The sequence below is a fragment of the Urocitellus parryii genome, chromosome 1 (genome assembly GCF_045843805.1).
Source record: "Urocitellus parryii isolate mUroPar1 chromosome 1, mUroPar1.hap1, whole genome shotgun sequence".
Lineage (NCBI taxonomy): Eukaryota > Metazoa > Chordata > Mammalia > Rodentia > Sciuridae > Urocitellus > Urocitellus parryii.
The window spans coordinates 266,195,085-266,212,930 of record NC_135531.1 but is presented as its reverse complement, the minus strand read 5'-3'; the positions used below and the strand labels follow the sequence as shown (position 1 = coordinate 266,212,930).

General features: G+C 41.7%; 1 pseudogene; it reads right to left on the bottom strand.

The window, feature by feature from the left end:
* Nucleotides 1-8,294: 8,294 nt before the first annotated feature.
* On the bottom strand, nucleotides 8,295-8,811 carry LOC113183845 (histone deacetylase complex subunit SAP18 pseudogene; annotated as a pseudogene).
* Between the last annotated feature and the right edge of the window lie 9,035 nt (nucleotides 8,812-17,846).

The following is a 17,846-nucleotide window of genomic DNA, read 5'->3' as shown; positions in this document are numbered from 1 at the left end:
ATCACGCAGGGCGGCCCGCGTCCGGCCCGCGCAGTCTCAGGGCCGAGTCCGGAGAGATCCATCAGAGCCCCGCCTCTCGCCCTGCAGGTCCAGGAGTTGGGTTCTAGTCTGAGGTCCGTGGGTTGCCGCGCACCGGTCTGGGATCCTGAGCTCTGCTGTAACTCCGGGAAGGGTCTTTCTCAGTCCTCAGGGATGAGCGGAAGGAACGGTGACGGCGAGGACAAATGCTCTTTTGGGGACAAGGGCTGGCTGGGATAGTCTGGAATCAGGCTTTTCACAATTTGGTCTCTGGCCAGATTCTCATTCCACGCCCTCCCGCTGGCCATTTCATTCATGTCCAAGGTTTACCTACTCTTCAGGAGCTGACAGCTCTCATAATTCTTTGCAGTGCAGATCCCTCTCCAGAACTACAGATCCCTCCTCCAGGTCTCAGCTTTGATGCCTTCCTCTGAGACTTCTCTGACTCTTCTCATTCTGAGCGAGGCACACCTTCTATGCCATCTCTCTTCCAGCACCCATCGCACCTCACTGTAATCAGCTCTGCAAGCCCTGCACACATAAATATACTTGGGAGCTGGGGACCATGTCTATTCTGTGTCAGGTCCCAACACCTAACAGTGTCTGTAAGAGATTTCAGACTTGTATGTGAAATCTCAGAATTTATGAACACTGAGCTCTTCAGTAATTGTTCGCTTTTTTAAAAAAATATATTTTATAGTTGTAGATGAGCACAATACCTTTATTTTATTTATTTATTTTTATGTGGTGCTAAGGATCTAACCCAGTGCCTCACACATGCTAGGCAAGCATTTTACCACTGAGTGACAACCCCAGCCCAGAAATTGTCCCTTTAAGGGGCCTGTGCGAAAGCTGAATCCCCATGGCAGAGGACCCTTAAGTGCACACCTGGATAGAGTCTCCAGCATGTCATTAGCTTTGACTTCAAGTTGTGACCAGAGATTCCGACAAATCTTGAGCAATAGGATTAATCTAGTGAAATGACTTGTAACAATCTTAAGATTTGACAAGTGAAATCAGTGAGTGATGGCGATTAGCCATAGCTTTGTTCATAGACTTTGAGAGGAGAAAAAAGAGTCACATAATTACATGACTTAAATCCATGGGTGTAAGCTACAATATCAACTTTTTTTTTTTTTTTTAATGGAGCTCAAGTGTCCCATTAGTCAGAGGTATTGTAGATAAGAGTCTCTTTTCCAGCTGGGCACAGTGGCAAATGCCTGTAATCCCTTCGGCATGGGAGGCTGAGACAGGAGGATCTGAGGTTAAACCCAGCCTCAGCAAAAGCAAGGCACTAAGCAACTCAGTGAGACCCTGTCTCTAAATAAAATACAATGTAGGGCAGGGAATGTGGCACAGGGGTCAAGTGCCTGAGTTCAGTCCCTGGTACCCACCTCAAAAAAAGTCTTTTTTCCTGGTTCTTGGTTCCTATGACAGTGTGGTTATATGGCAGATGGCTTGTATGGTACAGGTTCAATCTTTTTTTTAAGTATTTATTTTTTAGTTGTAGTTGTCATATCTTTATGAATCTCATTGGCTAGATGCAGCAGTCATATCTGCCAGACCCATTTCTGACTTCAGTTGCTGCTAGAGTGGACAGGGGCCATGAGTCCACTTCAAAGCACAGCCTCAGCTTTTCTGAAAGACTAAAGACTAAGAGACTGGCTCCTCATTTTCTTTTTCTTTTCTTTCTTTTTTTAGTTGCTGATGGACCTTTATTTTATTTATTTATATGTGGTGCTGAGAATCAAACCGAGTGCCTCACACATGCCAGGCAAGTGTGTTATGCTAAGACCCAAAGGCACTCGACCATTGAGCCACATCCCCAGCCCTATTTTGTATTTTGTTTTAGAGACAGGCTCTCAATGAATTGCTTAGTACCTTGCTGGTTTTTATACTCGAGATCCTCCTGCCTCAGCCTCCCAAGCCACCAGGATTACAGGCATTCGCCACCTGGCCTTGCCCTCACTTTCAATTGTAGCCCAGCTTATCTCTCCATTCTGGAGGGCAATTGAACTCTTGAGCTTATTTCCTCTGTTAACTTATCCCCATGCCTAGATTTATGGGGGGATAGAGTCACCAACTCAAAAGAAGAGGATATAGCTCTCAGTAGTAGCGTGCTTGCTTAGCATGTGTGAGGCCCTGGGCTCAATTCCTCACACTACCAAAATAATAATAATAATAACTAAGAGGGAGAGAGAAAGAGAGGGAGAGAAACAACTACCCCATACAGGAGGAGTCGGAGGCAGTTAAACAGCAAAGTATGCTGAGGTTGGAAAGACTCAAACTGAGGCTCCTAAAATAAAGCAGCAACCAATCTAATATGCCCACACTTCATTCAAGAAACATTTCAGACACATTAAGAATATTCTAGCTAGTGTTTTCCAGATGTGGTGCATGGGTAATCTGTGTCAGAACTCCTTCAGGTGCTGGCCGTGGTGGCCAAAGCCAGTAATCCCAGCGGCTCCAGAGGTTGAAGCAGGAAGATCCCAAGTACCAAGCCAGCCTCAGCAATTTAGTGAGGCCCTAAGCAACTTAGCAAGACCCTGTCTCAAAATAAAAAAATAAAAAGGGTTTAGGATGTGGCTCAGTGGTTGAGTGCCCCTAGGTTCAATCTCCAGTACAAAAATTAAAATGAATTATTTCACGTGCTTCCTACTGATTCAGAAGCTCTGGGCCCCAGAATCTGCATTTTAAAATATATTTCATATATGAAATTCAGCATCCATTCTTTTAGATTAAAACATGAAATTGGTAATCTTTGACCATTTTTATACTTAAATTGTTTTCCCAATATGGTTTAACTAATCTAAGCAGCATATGTTACTGGCAAGAATTATTTTTTCTGACCTATCTAATCTTCAGCCTGCGGGTGTCAGAGTGCAGACATAAAAGCAAACACTCTCTGTGTGGAAGTGTGATTTAAAGTCCAATGGGGCTGGGATTGTGGCTCAGCCATAGAGCACTCGCCTAGCATGGGTGGGGCCCAGGTTCGATCCTCAGCACCACATAAAAATAAAGGCATTGTGTTGTGTCCATCTACACCTAAAAAAATAAATATTAGAAAGAAAAAAAAAAGTCTGTGCACCACGGGGTTGGGGATGTAGCTCAGTGTCAGAGCGCTTGCCTAGCATGCATAAAGCCCTGGGTTCAATTCCCAGTACTGTAAAATAAATAAATAAAAATCAGATATACTAAATGTCTATGTACTTTATCCTCAGACATCCACTGTTATTTAACTAATAGGGCAAAAGAAGAGGGTAGGATATATGTTAAACTGCTATAAAAGAAACTCAAAATAACAAGAGCTTAACAACAAACAAGTTTAATTTCTTGCTTGTGTAATAATTCAGGGCTGGTATGACAATACCTGTCAGGAACCCAGGTGCCTCCTGTTTTGTTACTGCTCCATCCCTATGATTGTCTTTGTACCTGTGGTTCCAGATAAGGAAGCAGAAGGGGGGGGGCGGGTGCAGGGAGGACACACTTCTTCCATTTAAGGGCCTGACCCCAAGTCTGCATTAATCGCTTCTGCACATCTTGCACTGGCCAGTGTTTAGTCGATATGATCTACCTGGCTCCAGGGAAGTAGGAAATAGAGTCTTTAACTAAGTGGCCTCATGCCCAGGTAAAATTTCAATGATTATGTCAGTGAAGGAAAACAGAGTTGGGAGACAACTAGTGTCATAAAGGCATCTAAAGAATGACTTTTATGCTATGTAGACCATCCTAAATTTGAAATAATAAGACAGGTGTTAGGTCATGTAAAGTCACACAGCAGCCAAAATTGTGAAAGGCATTTATGTTAGCTCATGGTTTTTGAGGATAAGAGCAACAGGATTCAGTGCCACTTTGTCAATATCCTGCTGTGGCACACTGTGTACCCAGCAACCACTTCCCAGCTCCCTCCCTTAAGGACAAAACACTGATTTTAATCATCATACACCAAGCAGTGATGTTTTGCAACTCTCTTTACAGCCCCAGGGATGTCTTTAAATGATTTAAGTTAGTGTTTTTTAAGCTTTTTTAACCATTACCCATATTAGGAATTGCATTTTATTTCACACACACACACACACACACACACACACACACACATGCACGGTCATGAAATTAGTACTTGACCTTATATTTGATAAAAATGCTGGTTGCTATACACTGTTGACTTCCCATCTCACCTTCACATTAATGAGTTGCAACCTGTAGTTTGAAGAAAAAAAAAATGTTCTAAGCCAAAACTGCCCTCATTCTCCATGGTAAAGCATATAACAATATGGGTACGAAAGAAAAAAATACTGCAAACTTTCTCTCTCTCTCTCTCTCTCTCTCTCTCTCTCTCTCCCCCCCCCCCCTCAGGTGCTAGGAATCAAACACATGGTGTACCACTGAACCATACACCCAGTCCTTTGTTTTAATAAACAAATATTAGATTTTAAATACTTATTTTCAAGTCAAACTGTGATCAGCTGGATTCAAGAATTGCACTTCTTCATTTGTTTATCTTAACATTTGTTAGGAGCCACAGCAAAAATATTGATATAGGCACCTTTGGATTTAATGACTGCCAGCCAGCAATTCACATTCATATGGTAATTGGACTCATGCTGTCTAGCTGGCCCCATTTCAGGACTCAGGTTACTCATGTCACTCTTGTAATGGGAGAGTTCCCATTGGTTGGGAAAGGATGGTAGGAGGGTGTTCCGGGGGAAGGGGAAACACCCCCCCCCCCCTCAGGTAGGAGACACACGTGGCGGACCCACCTGTTAGGGGACGCACACGGCCTCTCTCTAAATAAAACTTTGTCTCAGTTTGACTGGCTTGTGTTTTTGTGCCCAACCGGGTTGCAAGATTGCAAGCCCGCGTGCACTGACAGCTCAGCAGGGAATCGCTCAGCAGGGGTGCCGCAGGCAGTGCTCGGCAGCAGGAGCGGGACTCAGCCGGCCCGGGGCCGGGCAGTTTGCGGCAAACATTCATCAGCAGCTTTAGAACTGAAGGCTTCCCATTGGGGGACCTTGGAATGGAGCAGACATAATAAAGTCAAACACTGCCCCTCTCCCTGCTCCAGGCTACCAATGCACAGATAACCAAAGGCTTGGAGAACTTGAAAAGAAAATTGTTTGTAGCTCTCTCTTGAGTATAAGCCAGAATTTTTTTTTCCCCAGTGCTGGGTATCAACTAAGGGCCTCACACATTCTAGGCAAGCACTCTAAGCACTCTGCTACTGAGCTACATTCCCTTCTCTGGAGCCAGAATATTTTATCTGCCATAATTTACCTCACCTCAGAGACCCCATGTCCACCAAAGAGAGTGAAGGTCTCACATATCTCTTCTCTGCAAAACCTTTTCTGACTAATGGGTTGTAGTCCAGATAGCTATTTACATTGACTGAGAGCCCAGGGTGCTCACCTGTAATCCCAGCGGCTCTGGAGGCTGAGGCAGCAGGATCTCAAGTTCAAGGCCAGCCTCAGAAACTTAGCAAGAACCCAAGCAACTTAACAAGAGCTTGTCTCAAAATAAAAAGGGAAAAGTGTTTGTGGGGGTGTGGCTCAGTGGTAAAGCATCCCTAGGTTCAATCCCTAGTACCAAAAAACAAACAAAAACTCCAAGGCTTTCTCACTGGATGTTACTGACTTCCCCAGATTTAAGAAGAATGATGCACAAACCAAAGTCTCCATTTCCCAATACATAGTTTAGATTTCATTTCCTTGCCTCCTGAAGAAAGGAATAAAGGAGGACACTGAGGGAAATCCAATAACATTTTGCAAATTGTGCAGCTGTTCCAAAAGATATCAATTAACAATTGAACAGTGCTTAAGTCTCTTTTATTGTAGATCAACAAAGCATACCCAGACCTGCTAAGCAGCTTTGTGCACTAGTTCTGGATAACTGAGCTGCAGTCTCTCTCTGGAACAACAGACATCAGCTTCTCTACAAATCAGCAGGTGCAGTCATGGCCAAACATCTCTTATTTCAGCCTCAGCAGGTTTAAAGTAGACAAGGTCAACATGAGGATGGCCAGCAAGGTTGTCTTGGCCCCAGTCCTACACATACTGAGCTTGAGATTAGGTTACTTGCTTCTGGAATTAGGATCTGAACCCAGGTTTTTGTATTGACATAAACCCTATGCCTTTCCATTATACAACATCATCTCCCGAAAATCTATTCTTTTAACTTTCTAAACAACTGGAAGAGGACATATAAGTTATGATTTTCCTAAAGTGTAGAAAATCACTTCATGGGTTATCAATAGTCAAACACCTACCAGCAGAAGGTACTTAAATATCTAAGTGAGATAACCAGGATGGGGAAGCTCTTTGATTGGAGCTGACTTCAGGTCCCAGGAGATTAGTAGGGCAGCATGGCTGTGCCTCTGCTTAGGTCTGCCTTGCTTTCTGGAGTGTGGTATACAGTCTTTGTGACAATATTCAGTCATTTGTCCTCAGGTGCCCTAGCGCTCTAGGGAATTAATTTAGACTCCTACTTTAAGCAAATAGTTCAAATTCATCTGACTTTACAGGCTACAAAGTGATTTTGAATGTTCAATTCAACCCAAATGTTATATTAGGCCTTGGGCATAGGGAAAGCAGTTAATTTATGATCCTTGGCTCCAAGTCATTCAGCTTTTGTTAATAAAGACACAGAAACAACTAATTCAAAGTGAGGAGGTCCTGTGTCTGTCATCCTAATTATTAGGGAGGCTGAAGCCTGAGAATCACAAGTTCAAGGTTAGCCTCTGCTACTAAGTAAGACCCTGTCTCAAAATTAAAAATTTTAAAAAGAGCTAGGGATGTAGCACTTGCTTAGGATGTGCAGGGCCCTGGGTTCAGTTCCCAGTACTGGGGAGAAAAAAGTGAGACATGCATAATACAGTGGTTTTCAAATGTTTTCAACCTTAGCTAGGAGTGATGACACACCTGTAATCCCAGATACTTGAGAAGCTGAGGCAAGAGAATCACAGGTTCAAGGCCAGCCTGGGCAATTTAGTGATAACATCTCGAAATAAAATAAAAAGGGCTGGGAGGTAGCTCAGAAGTAAAATGCTCCCAGGTTTAATGCCCAGTGCTGCAAAAAAAAAAAAAAAAAAAACTGTTTTCAACCTTGACCCACAGTAAGATAAACAGTTTACATGTCCTACCTTAATGTCTACTGAATTAATTTATTAATTTCATGACCCCCAGTGTGAAAACTATACTCTAATAGATATGCAGAAGGTTATGGGACATAAATGGGAGCAAGTAATGCCCCGAAATGAGGATGGGAGAACACAGTGAGTGTTCTGCATGAAGACAAGATGACAAAAGTATTCTGGCAGGAGGAAGGGGATGCAAGAGCTTTCCAAATGTTATAGCTCATCCTCACATATAGAGCAGAGAGAAACCTGGTCCACGAAGGTGGCAGATAAATATTCTGATAAATATGGCCAATTGAATGTAGATATTTTATGTGTGCTTCCTCCCCAGTCCACACCAAAATGTTAGGAAAGGAGTAAGAAGAACAGAAATGAAACAATCCAGGGAAGTATGACAAGACCATTTTTAGAAGCTGGAAAGCTAATCAAAGAGGGATAACTGATTGGGGAATCTAAGGACACTGAACCCTAAGTATCAAGCCAGTGTAGACTGAGGAATTGGAGTGGTGGGAAGTCTAAGGAACTGGGAATATAACACCTGTGAAGGTAGGCTGGGAGGAAGGGCTGAAAACAGAAGGGTGTTTAAAGTTTGTCTTAGTCTTGAGTTCTAATAACACAATACACTGGGTAAATTATGGAGAGGTTTATTTTGGTTTATATTTCTGGCTCAAATTTGAGGGACCCACATCTGATAATGCCCTTTTTTAAAAAAATATTTAATTTTTAGTTTTAAGTGGACACAATATCTTCATTTTACAATATGTGGTGCTGAGGAATGAACTCAGTGTGGTAATGCCCTTCTTGCTGGCAGAGTCCCGAGGCTGTGAGAGACAGAAAGCACAGGAAAGACCAAACTGGCTTTTATACAGGCCTCCTCTTATTTTTTTTTTTTGTACACATATATTTAATAATAGGTTCACACAGAATGCTAAGAGCATTTTTCTTCATACCTCACAGAGGCGTGAAAAATACAGACTTTCTATTAATATTCATACCCACAGTACATCCAAATCTAACTCCTAAATAGATGCATTACAATTTGCTTAGAATTTAAAGGCTTAATGGCAAAACTCAGAGGAGGAAAGAATATATAAATTTATTTTACATAACTGGCTGAAAAATAAATTTGAGAGATAGTAAATAAAATTTAATATGGTCTCATATGCCCTGAAGAAGGTGGTGCCCGACTGGGAGGGGTAATCACTATGCCCAAATAATCTCCTATTTGGAATTTATGCAACTGCAACGTCATGAAATTGTCAGTCCTCTTCCTGCCTGACATGGTGCTGCCACTCTCCTTGATAGCCAGGTCTTTTAAGATCCATAAAAACAATTGCAAAATTGAAGTGTGTTCCCTTCTTTTTAGCTTCTGTGTAGACTTCTTTTACTAATCAAGTCAATTCTTTCAAAGTTGCATCCGTCCAAGTATAAATCTGCAGCTCGCTGGAGGGTACGTTTCTGTGGGAGAATTCATCCATTCGGTGGTGGCCGCCTTGTTACTGGTGGTAAAGACTCAAAGTAGCAGCAGGCATGTCTTCTCTGGGTCAGTTGACTTCTCTGGCTATTTCTTAATTTCCTCCTGGGTAAAGCGTGATTCGCCATCTTCCGAAGGCTGAAGGGCCTGCGAGACGCTCGCCCTGGCCTCCGACTCTGGCAGCCAGCATGAGTACCAGCAGACCCACTCTTGAGATAACCCATTTAATGAATGGATGGATTTATCTATTCAGGAGAACAGAGCCTGTTTTAGTCAATTTTGTGTGCCTTGACCAAAATAGCCAACAAGAACAACTAAAAGGAGGAAAAGTTTATTTGGAGCTGTGTCACCAGCGCTTATTATCGATTCAGTCTGAGATGCAGTTAGATTTAATCAAACCCATTTTATTGATGCTCATCACACTTAAGACACATGCTAATTCTAAGTCCTAACTGAGTCTACACCCAAGGGTCCCAGATGCTCACCTGTGACGTGTCTTAGGTCTGGGTCTCTGGAACTCAATCTGGACTGAAGGGGTCTGTACAGGCCTTCTTTCTCAGTCCAGGTCCTGTTAGTCCTGTCGCCCTCCCAGAAGTCTGGGTTTTTAAGTCCTAGTTCACTTGTGCTTGCAGCTGATAACTGGGTGAGGTCTGGGGTGTACACCCTGGGTGTAGACTCTTACATCACTAACTTAAGTCTAAATTCTGCAGTTTATCTAAGTTTTGCAGTTCACCTTATATCATGGGCACATTGCTTATAGTCTTTTAACCAACACACACACACATACACACACACACACACACACACACACACTAATTAATAGAATCAACAGTCAATAATCCTTTAATATTTCTGGTATTCATATCAGGCTGACATTTTCAGAGGTCTCAGTCCATAGATGACCCACTCCATTGCTCTACCCAAGATGTAGCACATCATGGGGAAGGAGCCCAGGAGAGTAAAGATGTTCCACTTATGTTGGGTTCAGGGAAACAGAGAAAGAGGGCATCCTTTCAAGGTATCTGCCCAGAGACCCACTTCCTCCAACCATGCCCAACCTTATAAGAGTTACCACCCAATCAGTCCATTCAAATGGATGGACTGATTAGGTTACAGATTTCAGAATGTGATCATTTCATCTCTGAGTATTCCTGCATTAACACAGGAGTTTTGGGAGCTTATATCCAACCATGAGAGAGCCCTAATCAGCTGGTAAGGATCCTACTTGGCCCTACTCATAGTATCTCATAATAGGGATTAAATTTCTTCCCCCGCCCCTTTCTCTCTCTTGCTGGGAACCAAGCCCAGGGCCTTGCCCATTTAGGCAGGTGATTTACCACTTGTACCACCAATAAGGATTTAATTTCAGCATAAGTTTCAGAAGGGACAAACCATATTCAGACTGTAGTAAAGTCTGTCTAATGAGCACTTAGATTCTCAGATTCCCTCCTCTAGCTTAGAAAACAGGTTATTTCTCCCTCCTACCCCCAAAGAAGGCAGGAGGCATACTCTCTGCAGAGAGTAAACCAGATGGGGGTCCTTGGTGAGTGAGGGTGGACAGGAAGAGAAAACACAGCCTCCTTTCACCTGGCTTCAGAGCACTGCCACCCAAGCTGGAGACTGGGGAATTCTTCTCTGGGGAGCTGCCAGACAAAGAGAAAAGATTCATGGATACTGGCATTGGGGGTTCTCAACAAAATGGTCGTCTCTATCACATTTCCCTGCAGGGAAGATGCCAAAAAAACAAGTTGGAGAGAACATTCAGTTGGCCTTTAGTTGTTGTTGTTGTTGTTTTTTTTTCCTTTTTCTTCCTTCTTTCTTCCTTCCTTCTCTTCTCTTTGGGGTGCTGGGGATCAAGCCCAGGGTTCAAATGCAGTAAGCATTCTGTCACTGACCTACATCCCCAGCCCTCAGTTGTCCTTTAAAGAAGTGCCTCTGCTTAAGTATAAAGGAGGAAACCAGGGTTTGAGGTAAGTCTACTGTGAAAGAGATCAAAGTCAAGAAACAGGGGCTGGAGTTGTGGTTCATAGGTAGAGTTCTTGTCTGGCATGTGTGAGGCCTGGGTTTGAGCCTCAGTACCACATATAAATAAAGAAAACAAAAAAATCAATTCCAACTAAAAAATATATTTTAAAAAAGTCAAGAAACAAATGGAGGAGGGGACCAGCAAAATGCAGGAAATGCTAAAATATAACTATTATAATAATGATGATAAATATAACATTAATAATTAACATAATGTCTTCAGAGAGCAGATTTTTCACCTAACACCCAGGATCAAGAAACTATAAAAAGGGATACTCAGAAGATAAGGAAAGCTCTTATCAATGAAAAATTCAGAAGAATGGTTGCAATGTAAATTTTATGTTAAATTATTTTTTAGTTGTAGATGGACACAATACCTTTATTTTATTTATTTATTTTTATATGGTGCTGAGGATCAAACCCAGTGCTTCACAGGTGCTAGACAAGTGCTCTACCACTGAGTCACAACCCCGGTCCCTGCAATGTAAATCTAAGAAAATATTTTAGAAAATAGAACAAAAATACAAAGGAATGGGAAAATATATATCAGAAAACTAGATTATTGGTCCAGGGATTTCAAAGTTTTGTCAATAGTAATGGCAGAAAGAAAATGGATGAGAGAGAAATATTTAAAAAAAAAAAAAAACACAGAATCTAGAAAACCATAAGGAGAGCTACTAACAGAAGAGAGAAGTCCTGCAGTGAGGGACATCCAGACATTTTTTTTCTTTAGTTTTTCCTCCCAGTACTGGGTATTGGATTCAAGGGTACTCTACCTCTGAGCTATATTTCCAACCTTTTAAAAATATTTTATAATATTTATTTTTATTTGTTCTTTTAGATATATCTTTTAGATGCTATATAACAATAGCATTATTTTGAATGTTATATTATAAATGCATGGAATATAACTTATTCTAATTAGAATTTATTTTATTTTATTTTGAAACAGGGTCTTGCTCAATTGCCCAGGCTGGTCTTGAATTTGAGATTCTCCTTTTCAGCTTCCCGGAACAATGGGATTACGGAGGTATGCCACCACTGTACCTGGCTTGGGTTTTTTTTATGTTCTGGGACATGGAACTTTAATATCTGAGTATTCCCACCTGTATGGTCCTTGCTTAGCATCTAGATTGCCATCTTAAGTGACAGCCACCATTTTAAGAAAATTTTCGCTTTCCCACCCAAGGGCATTTCTGAGAAAGGCTCACTACTCCCTCATGCTTACCCAACCCTTCACCTCTGGCATTGGGACCTGCCCAGCTCTAATCTCTGAGCCTGCCCCCTGAAAGTCCTGAATCCCAAGCCTGTTTGGTCTCTCTGTCTATGGAGAGATGTGCCTTTATTTGTCCGACAAATAATCTCTAGTGTGTATATCTGCCTGATTTCCATCTTTCATTTGTTGCTCGCCCATCTCCCGGTTCTTTGCCTTTCTTTTCACAACCTTCTCCCTCCAAGAAGATGAGGCATTGTGTTTCTGGCAGCTTCAGGCCTCGTACTGATGCTCTCATCAGTACAACCCCCAATGGGTTCATCTGGGAATCTGAGAAAGTAGAGCTAGAATCATATAAATTGGAAAGGACTGATTTAAATGTGAAAGTGAAGGAGGGATTTGGAAGACTGGGATACAGCTTAGTGTAGAGCACTTTGCTTGTCCAGGATGCTTAAGACCATGAGTTCCATACCCCAGCAAAGCAACCAGGTGTAAGTGCGCGCACGCACACACACACTTTGGAAGATTGCAGAAGAAAGGGCTGACTTGGAGAAGGGAGACAAACAGATGAAATTTGGAGACTTTCTGGGAAACAAAAAATGGAGGAATGGTATTGTGTTGCTTGAGACAGTGGGAGAAAAATGGGGAGAAAGAATGGGGAGAAATTCAGTGTTTCGGGCTTTTTGCATGATTTTGTTAAAGTCTGTCAGTGCTTTTCAGCGTTCCAGGACTATTAGATTGTAAGACTATGTTGAGCCTGGCTTCCAGGAAGCTTGTTTGCAACTTCAAGTAGGTTGCAGGAAATGGGGGCATGGCTTGTCCTGGATGGTTCCCTTGTTTTCACTGGATGAATAGGCCAGGGTACAGTCTTTCACTCAAACCCTGCACTGTCTGAAAGGTCTCCTATTAAGAGAAGCAAAGCTACCTGGACCCTCTTTCCAATATACTCCCTATCGTTCATTGGGAATCTGTCTTCAAGGAGTTCAAGTCTTCCTTGCATTCTGCCCAGGTCCCCAAACCTTGTTTTCACATTCAAATGCATGCTCCACTTCCCAGTCTTACCTCCTGAAAGACTTATTGGTTGCTTCTGTTTTCCTTTATCCAGGATTAGCCTCATCCTTAATTAAGTTGAGGTGGTCCCTGGACATGCAATCCATCTGGACTCCTTCCCCTGCCTTGGGGCTAGACACCTGTACTTTTCAGGGGGCCTGCTATTAGCTTCCCTGACCTTGGTCTTGAAGAGTGAGTCAAGAGTTGGCCAGGTGGAAAGTAAAGTGCAAATGCCAAAGAGGAAGAATAAGAATTACTATACTTGCTCTGTGGTTCAAATGTCTAATTAGGGGAGGAAATAGGGAAAGACATTAATAGATATGGAAAATGAAGAATCCCCAAAATAATGTGGCTGAGAAAAGGGGAGTAAAAAAGAAAGCCATGCACTGACAGCTTTCATCTCCCAAGACAAATGTTTCCCTGGTGCTAATTTCAGGCAGGAAGGAGGTGTCTCATCACACTAAGGTGATAGTCTCTGAGGGGCATTGACCTTACTTGGAGTAAATTCTCTCCAGATGTAAAGCACAGACCCCTGACCCAAGAACTCAAATTACTAAGCACTCAAACTGACCCCTTCACTGATTGATAGAACAAGCCCAAATTCCTGAGTGCCCAAGAAAACTGATATGCCCACTAGACTACTTCTCAGGATAACCTATATAAGCCCAGTCCCTTCCTTTGTTCAATGGCTCATTTTCCACCAGGAAGTGGGTCCATTCCCATAGGTGTCATCCCATTCCTGAATAAAGGCTGAAATGATCTGTGAAGTTTGCATCCAGCCTGGTCTCATTGTTCTAACAGACATGAAGCTGATCATCTAGGTAATTTTCATATTATTTTGAAATGTATGTTTATAAACATCTGTTTACAGGTGGCACAACAAGGCTTCAGATGCACCTCTTGATTCCAAGTTTAGTGGTCTTTCTATATAGTTTAATTTAGATCAGTAGTTCTTAACCAAGGGCAATTTTGCCTCCAGTGAACATTTGGCAACGTCTGGAGACATTTTGGCTGTCACAATGAGAGCACGGGCTGGAGGGTGCTACCAGCTTCTAGTGGGTGGCAATCTGTCAAAGATGTGGATAAGTATTCTATAATGAAGAGGAAAGCTGCCACCATGACCACCAAAGAATTATCTGTCTCAAAACATAATAGAATTGATGCATTAAAGCCCTGATTTAGATGAAGTTTAAATCTAGAACTATTCTAGCTGGTATTCTATAGGTGGTAGCACCTGTAGTTCCACCTACTTGGGAGGCTGAGCAGGTAGGATCCCTTGGGCTCCCAAGTAGGACACCAGCCTGGGCCACATAGCTGAGACCTCTAAAACAAAACAAAACAAAAAAACTAAAGCTAATCTGAGTTCAAATTCCAGTGCCAATAATTCCTAGCTGCCTGAGATTAAAAATGAGAACACAATGGCTTTACTGGCATCTCAGTATTTATTTTACATAAAACAGCTTCTTATTTATTTTGAAAAATGTTTTTGGTATCAGGAACCCAAGGTTTATTGCATGCTAAGCAAGTTCTACTACTGAGCTACATCCCCAGCCCAGTAATTTCATTTTAAAGCAAAATATTCTGCACTTTGAAAAGTAAAATTGGTATGACTCTACTTTGTGTATAACCAGAGACATGAAAAATTGTACTCTATATGTGTACTATTCTTCTGTATAATATTATAGAATAAATAAGTACATAAAAATAAATAAGGTAAATAATAGTAATACCTTTGAAAACAAACCTAAAAATGTAGATTTAAAAATATAAACATTAAATATACATATTTTAGTTGGGTACAGTGGCACACACCTGTTAATCCCAACGACTTGGGAGATTGAGGCAAGAGAATCCCAAATTCAAGGCCAGCTTCAGAAATTTATTGAGGCCCTAAGCAACTTAAGGATACCCTGTCTCAAAATAAAAAAAATAAAAACTGCTGGGGATGTGGCTCAGTGGTAGAGAGCTCCTGGGTTTACTCTCCAATAACAAAAACCCCATGTTATTTTTAAATGAATTATTAGCATATAAAAGTAATATTATTTTATTATGATATTAACACACATAATTGACTGCACAGAATAATGGAATTCACTGTGATATTTCCATCCATGCATATATTGTGCATTGATCCTGTGCATTCACTCCTCTTCTGCCCTTGGACCCCTTTTTCCTCCAGTACTCTTCCCAGTACCTAGTAATCTCTCTCCTACTTTCAGGGCATTTCGGGGTTTCTATTCTCAGGGGTCACTCCAGTTGAACTGGGCTGACTGGGCTGCACGAAATAACCACACAAGAGACACAAATACCTTTTTCTTTGGGGTTGCTGTGACAACTCTTCTGACCTTAAGGGTTGGCAGGAAGAGAGAGAGTGTGAGAGCACTAGCTGACCCCTTTTATTGAGGAGAAGCTATTCAAATGAGGCAAGGGGTCAGGTTTCAGGGGGCTGAGTCTATCTTCATGTTGTCCACTGTCAGCAGGTTGACTGACATCTGGATAGGCCACACCCAAGGACACAGTAAGAGAAGGGGACTCACACAAGGCACTTTCATGGAAGATTTTATCCTAAACAGGGCAAGGGGTTATATTACAGAGGAACAGGTGAGCATAGCTCCACCCATGGGGCTGTAGCAAGACACACCCATGCAGGAGACACTGACCCTGGAACCCAAGAAGGGTGGGGAAAGCTCTGCCACATTTCTGTGACTGAGCGCCTCAGCACCCAGCGGGGAGTGTGACTCAGTCACGTGCAATGTTGGTCTCCCACAGGGCATCTTTCATTTTTTCGTTTCTACAAATGAGAGAGAACATGCAATAACTGTCTTTCTGTGTCTGGCTTATTTTGCTTAACATGATGTCCACAAGTTCCATCCATTTTGCTGCAAATGACAGTATTTCTTTTTCTTTTTTTAAACCAAGAATTGAACCCAGGGGTGCTTAACCCCTGAGCCACATCCCAAGCCCCTGTCCCCTCTTATTTTTTAAGACAGGGTCTTGCTAAGTTACTTAGGGCCTCACTAAGTTGCTAAGGATGGCTTTGAACTTGCAATCCTTCTGCCTCAGCCTCCCAAGCCACTGGAATTACAGGCATATGGCATCATGCCTAGCCAGGATTTCATTCTTTATGGCTGAATAAATGTGTGTGTATGTGTGTGTGTGTGTGTGTATCTCATATTTTATCTCTTCATCTGTTGATGAGTAATTAGGCTGATTCCCATATCTTAGCTATTATGAAGAGTGACACGATAAATGTGAGCATGTAGATATCTCTTTTGTATACTGACTTTATTTTCTTGGAAGTATACCCAGGCATGGGATAGCTGGATCTTATAGTAGTTTTGTTTTGATTTTTTTTGTTTTTTTTGTTTTTGCAGTACTGAGGATTGAATGCAGGGCCTTGTGCAAACTAGGCAAATGCTGTACCACTGAGCTATGTCCCCAGCGCTACTTTTTTTGTGAGGAAACTCCATACTATTTTCCACAGTGGCTGTTAATTAATTTACATTCCCACCAACAGTATATAAAGGTTCCTGTTTCTCTACATTCTTTCCAGCCTTTGTTATTTCTTGGTTTTGATAACAGACATTTTAAGTGGTTTGAGATGGTATCTCATTGTAGTTTTGATTTGCATTTCCATGATGGCTAATGATATTGAACATTTTCCACCTTAGTACTAGGAATTGAACCCAGGGGTGTTATACCATTGAGCTACATCCCCTGCTCTTTTTGTTTTTGATTTTGAGACAGGGTCTCACTAAATTGCCCAGGTTGGCCTTGAATTTGCAGAGGCTGGTTGGGATTATAGGCATGCACTGGGATTACAGGTGTGCACCACTAACTTGAGCATTTTTTCCATGTTTTATTGACAGATTTTTGTTTTTTATTTAATTTATTTATTTGGCACCAGAAATTGAAACCAGGGGTGCTTAAATACTAAGCCACATCCTCAACCCTTTTTTGTATTTTATTTAGAGACAAGGTCTCACTGAGTTTCTGAGCCTGGCTTTGAATTCAAGATCCTCCTATCTCGGCCTCCCCCACTGCTGAGATTATAGGTGCGCACCAGTGCACTGGCCTTATATTTCTTTTTTTTTTTTTTTAAATATTTATTTTGTAGTTTTCGGCGGACATAACATTTTTGTTTGTATGTGGTGCTGAGGATTGAACCCGGGCCGCACGCATGCCAGGCAAGCGCGCTACCGCTTGAGCCTCATCCCCAGCCCCTTATATTTCTTTTTTGAGAGAAGTGTTTATTCAGATCATTTGCCCATTTTTTAAGTGGATACTTGGTTCTTGTTGTTAAGTTTTTTGAGTTCTTTATATATTGTGGACCTTAACCCTTTGTCAAATGAATTGCTGACAAATATTTCCTCCCATTCTGTAGATTGTCTCTTCACTCTGTTGTTTCCTTTACTGTACAAAGCTTTTTAATTTGATGTAATACCATTTGTCATTATTTTGCCTTTGTTTCCTTTTGGATCCTATCCAGAAAACCATCACCTATACCAATATATTGAGGTGTTTCCCCAATGTTTTCCTTTAGTAGTTTCATAGTTTTAGATCTTACATTTAGTCTTTAATCCATTTTGAGTTGTATAGGGTGAGAGATAGGGGTTAAGTTTTAATTTTCTGCATGTAGATATCCAGTTTTCCCAGCAACATTTGCTAAAGAAGCTGTCCTTTCTCTATCCAATGTATGTTTTTGGCACCTTTATGTAGAATCAGTGGGCTGTAGATATCTGAATTTGTTTCTGGGTTCTCTATTCTGTACCATTGGTCTGTGTGTCTGTTTTCATGCAAGTGCCATGTTGTTCGTGTTATTATGGCTCTTCAGTATGTCTTGAAATCAGGGATTGTGATGCCCTCAGTTTTGCTCTTTTTGCTCTAGATTTATTTGGCTATTCTGGGTCTTTTGTGCTACCAAATTAATTTTAGGA